The sequence below is a fragment of the Nymphaea colorata genome, unplaced genomic scaffold (assembly GCF_008831285.2).
Source record: "Nymphaea colorata isolate Beijing-Zhang1983 unplaced genomic scaffold, ASM883128v2 scaffold0527, whole genome shotgun sequence".
Taxonomy (NCBI): Eukaryota; Viridiplantae; Streptophyta; class Magnoliopsida; order Nymphaeales; family Nymphaeaceae; genus Nymphaea; species Nymphaea colorata.
This window is the reverse complement of record NW_022205033.1, coordinates 1844-7500: the sequence shown is the minus strand read 5'-3', so window position 1 is coordinate 7500 and position 5657 is coordinate 1844.

Genomic DNA, 5657 nt, shown 5'->3' with positions numbered 1-5657 from the left:
AACCCGTGACTGAACCTAAACCCTGTTTGACTGAGCCTACCCTGACCCGAACCTGCTTGACTAGACCTACCACCTAGTAGAGCCCAACCGAAACCAGCCAACCCAGCCTTAGCTAGGATTAGGTTCAGCCGGCTCGCCGGCCCTTACAACGGCCCCTGCCTCTTCGTCGGCATCCACCGGCGCCCGTGGCCGAGCCACACTCCGGAGTTAGGCAGGCAGGCGCTGTCGCTGTGACAGCAGCCCCCCTCGGCAGTCCAGGCGGCCCTTCCGGCCCTGTTCCGTCTTCTTCAGTGCAGCAGCAGCACATCGGCAGCAGACGCCAGGCGACCTCGTCCTGATCGGCGACCCTCGACCAGACAGCAGACGATCGCTCCCGGCATCCTCGACGGCACGACCGTAGCAGTTCGAGACAGCGTCCTCGTTCCCGGCGCGCGTCTGCCTCTAGGCCCAGCGAGTGTCAGCAGCGGTCTTGGCTCGACGTTAGCGCTGCTACCGCAGAATTCATCGCGGCAACAGCGCAGCGGCCACCGTAAACGAGCAGCGACCAGACCTCGGCAGTCAACCCGTCCACCAGCGTGCGGCCTACCTTCAGCGTCTTCAGGCAGCGGTCAGCCCGAGCAGCAGGCTACGTGGAGGCACACCTCAGTCGGTCTTCCTGTTCTGTGAGCTGCAGTGCTCGGGGGCAGGTCATCACCCCGAGACCTATCCGGCTACGCCAAGGGCGATCCTTGGCCGGTATCGTCTCCTATCCCCCTTGTAGCTTCGGGCGGGATTTGCTTTCAGTCGTAGGTAGCATATTAGTTTATTTCCAGCATTTCTGTTTTAGCCTTGGCTTCGGCCTAGCTCCCCCGTGAGGTACCTCGAGGGCACTGTGCCCGAGACACGACCACAAGGAGCCAGACCCCCTATTTACTTCTGTTGGGTGTGGTTTGTACGTTAGTGTGGTTTGCGTGGTTTGTGAGTGAGATTGAGTGTTCTCTTGTATCGCTCGCGAATTGTAAAGGCCTCACGACCCTGTTAGTGTTTTTGTAGTAGGCAGACTTAGTTAGGAATATTTGGGACTCGGGTAACCTACAAGTGTATCTCCCTACCTATTGGGTTTTGCGCCGGGGTCCTGTCCGGCCGGGTAGATCATTGTGTAATTACCTAGGTTTTTCGGTTTTTAGAATAGGCCTCAAGAAGGTCCTGGGAAGTTTAGGATCGCATTGGTCGGATTTTCTTAGGCCAACCGGTGTGGTCCTAACAATTGGTATCAGAGCGAATCTTGAGGAACACCGTCGGTTCGAGCACTTAGACCTACGAGGAAGCTTCATCAACGGCAGTGCAGACGGTCTTCTTTTCGGATTTCCCGAGTGTCAGTGGACTTCTTTTGGTTATCCAGTCAGTCTGAAGAATCACATCAGAAGCATCTCGCTATTGCTCTTCAGGTACTGAGAGATAACCAATTATACGCCAAGATGTCCAAATGCAGCTTTGGACAACCTTCTATTGGTTATCTAGGGCACATAGTGTGCCAACAAGGGGTTCGGGCAGACCCCGAAAAATTAGAAGCCATGCAGAAATGGCCACTGCCTAAGGACTTGAAAGGACTCCGCGGATTCCTCGGTTTGACTGGGTACTATAGGCGTTTTATACAAGGTTATGGTTTGATCGCACAGCCTTTGACCCAGATGCTCAAGAAAGGAGCCTTTCAGTGGTCGGATAAGGCTAGGGCAGCCTTTGAAAAGTTAAAGCTTGCCCTTATGTCTGCGCCCGTTCTTACACTCCCGGATTTCAACCAGCAGTTCACAATAGAGACAGACGCATGTGAGGTTGGAATTGGGGCCGTTCTCAGCCAAGGAGGCCACCCTATCGCTTATATGTCTAAGGCGCTCACAAGTAGAGCGAAGCCTCTCTCTACTTATGAGAAAGAACTACTAGCGATAGTGTTGGCAGTGGAAAAGTGGCGGCCCTACCTTATAGGGCGTAGATTCACAGTTAAGACGGACCAAAATTCTCTAAAGTACATGTTAAAGCAGAGAGTATCCACGCCTACCCAACAACGTTGGTTAGCAAAGCTGCTGGGATACGATTTCGAAATAGAGTACAAAAAGGGTCCGGAAAATACAGCGGCCGATTCTCTCTCTCGATTGACTGAGCAGTTCATGACTCTTTCGGTAGTGGAAACTGATGTTTGGGATAGGTTAGCCCAGGAACAACAAGCAGATCAGTCCCTAAGGCTAGTCCGTGCATCAACAGAACAACATCCAGGATCCATTCCCTTCTATACCGTCAGAGGGAATCTATTATATAGGAAGAACCGAGCAGTGGTTCCTCCAGAGTCTGGGCTTAAGCAGGAACTCCTGCGTCATTTCCATGACACCCCTGCCGCGGGTCATGAGGGGGTTTCTAAAACCCTAAGCAGAATTAAAGCCCAATTTTGGTGGCGTGGCATGAAGGCAGAGGTACAAAGGTACATCCGGAGTTGCCTGGTATGCCAGAGGGAAAAGTACGAGGCCATTAGACCTCCAGGACATTTAGTTCCCCTCCCCATACCAGCCAAACCATGGACCGATGTGACCATGGATTTTATTGACGCCATGCCCCGCTCCGAAGGCAAGGAAGCTGTGCTAGTGGTAGTGGACCGTCTGACCAAGTACAGCCACTTCGCTCCCTTGCCTAGGTCGTATCAAGGGCCAATGGTGGCCAGCGTGTACCAGGAGTATGTTGGAAAGCTCCACGGAATGCCACAATCAGTCGTATGTGACAGAGATTCAATTTTCCTTAGCGCATTTTGGCAGGAGTACATGAAGCTTATGGGTACAACGCTCAAGTTTAGTACAGCCCATCACCCACAGACAGACGGGCAGAGCGAAATCGTAAATCGATCTCTTGAAACCTATTTGAGGTGTTTTGCAGGAGAAAGGCCACAGACTTGGGTAAAATTCTTACCTTGGGCAGAGTGGTCTTACAACACCAGTTTACATTCGTCAACAGGAATGACGCCTTTTGAAGGTGTATATGGGACCCCTCCTCCAAGTATCCCTAGATATGAAGGAGGTACAGCAGACGACGACAATGTAGACTGCGAGCTACGCACCCGTGAGGAAGTCCTTGACTCCCTCAAGCAAAACATTGCCAAAGCCCAGAACAGGATGAGACAGGTCTACAACAAAGGGCGAAAAGATCGAGAATTCGAAGTGGGTGATTACGTGTGGTTGAAGAGGTTGCCCCTCAAACAACGATCGTTAATGGGCCAACCCTATTCTAAGCTACTACCAAGGTATTATGGACCGTTTCCGGTATTACAAAAAGTAGGAAAGGCAGCATATCGACTGGGACTTCCGCGGGAAGCAATGGTGCACCCAGTTTTCCATATCACCAGGCTCAAGCCTCATCATGGTGATATTCCTACAATGATCGAGCAGATACCGGAACAGGACAACTTGCCCACTCCCTATCGTATACTCAAACATAGATATGTCCAAAGACAAGGGAGAACACGGCATGAGGTATTAGTGGAATGGGAGGGACCTGACAGAGGAACCTCTTGGGAAGAGTTTGGGTCAGTGGCTCATCGCTTTCCCTCCTCTAGCGCTCGAGGACAAGCGCATTCTAGGGAGGGGGAATCTGTTACGGACCAACTTGTAGGTCCAGACCCAACTCGGCGTGATCAGGCCGAAACCAGTCGGTCAAGACGAAAGGCCTCGGATTTGTGGACACAGGCGCTAAGGCAGCACGAAGAAAGTCCAAGCGAGGCTAAGTCAGCACTCGAGCCAGTTGCAGCGGGCGGCGTGGGAGGAGCAACTAGGTCCGAAAGAGTGCTCAAACCAGGTGGAACTCAAGACGTTCTAGAACCTATTGCGAGGCTCACCGAGCTTGATCAGGTTAATCCGAGCGTGAGTCCAAATTCCCCGAACGCTTGAGCCTATCTAAAGCCGAGAGGCTTAGGTTCAGGTCCGAGCCAATCGGACTTGACCCATGCTCGAATTTCCGAAGTGTGGGCGGTAACCCACACGAGGTCCCCGCCCTAAGTCCACAAGACTTAGGGACTTTAGCTTTCGATTTTTGAGTTGGGCGCTAGGCCCGGTTTAGGTTGCGTCATCTATTTCATGTCGACGTCAAGTTTTGTAGTAGAGACCTAGCAAGGCGGGTTGTGCCTTGCGCATTTTTGACATTAGACTAAGTAGCGAGCTAGGTTAACATGTAATTAGGGCTCGCATTATGTTTAGTATATATTCTGTAAACTCAATGTAGAAAGGATCGAAAAATTAATCAAAGATTGGTATTTGGTGTGGCACTCTCTCTCTCCTCGCACGAGGCTTCTCCCCTCTCGTCTCCCACCTTGTTCAACCCGAGAACCAGGCGTCTTCTCCCTCCTCGCGTCCTCTACCTCCACGACGCTTCCGAATCCAGAAATTCCTTGAAGAGCCGCCGTCCGAGACATAGGCATAAGGAAGAAGGCATCGGCGGATCTCCACCACCGGCGGCGATCCCTCCCTTGTCACGTAAGTACCCCCTTTCGAGCTTTTTCAAAGTTCTGAAATCGGTGCCTTTGCCCTGATCACGAGGGTACTGTGAGGCCGATTCCAGCATAGGAAGATTGAAGGCGACGGATCTACCGCGGCTTCAATTCGACACCGAAGAGGAGACGAATTTCGATCTCTCTCTCGCTGCCCGATTGCTGCATTCTGCCTTAGAACACAGGGCGTCTTCTCTCGGTTCCTCCCTCGGCATACCCGAAGAGGGGAATCAGAATTTGGGCGTTTTCTGTTCTAATCAGAAATTGCAGATCGCGTCGCGGGATTGAAATCAGACGTTTGATCCCTAGTAGGCAGTTGGCCGGATTAGAAAGACAAATCGATAAGAAAATTACAATTTCTAGCGGCCTGTTCTCCCTTTTGATCTGTCGGACCAGAGGCTCAAAAGTTAAGAAATCTCGCTCTCTGGTCGAGATCTGAAGAAGAGGAGTGATCCCCGTGAATCGCCCAGAAAAGAGCTTTCTAAATATCAAAAAGGGGCGAGTTCCGTCGGCTGGATCTCGAGATAGAATCTCGCCGGAAAATTGTTTGAATCCGGCCATCGCTGCTAATTCCGGTGGTCGCCATTGATTCCGGCGTTAGGGACCGAATTGCCCTTCTTCCCTAGTGTTTTAACTAAAATTTTGAAAGGGGTATTACGGTCAATTAAGTTCGAGCGTTAGCTCAGGCCGCCGGTGCGAATTGGACTTCCTCCTCCGTCGCATCTGCCATTTCCGGCAAGTCCCCCTCCGTTTCATCTCAGCCTTTAATTTCGACATCTGTCCATCATCCAGCCGCCCATCTGTGCCCTTGTCCCAGCTGCTGCCATCTGTCCCGATTCAGGATCAGCTCGCAATCAGCTGCTCCACCGAATTAGGAAGCAATCTCGCAGCCGCCGCTCCCCTTCCAGCTCCTCGCCATCTCCACCGCGTCAACCCTAACTCGCAAGGATCCTCACGCGTTCATCTTGACACGTGTCGCAATCCGAGCCAGCCCTCCGCCACCTCACTCGCCACCTCACCTGCCAGCTACCCACCTTGGTCCCGCATCTCGCCACTTGTCCCCCAGCCAGGCCCTGCGAGATCCCTTTTCCTATTTCCTTGGATCTTTCCTCCTTAGTTTTAGGAAACTCCTCCACCTCGCGCCATCTTACCTATT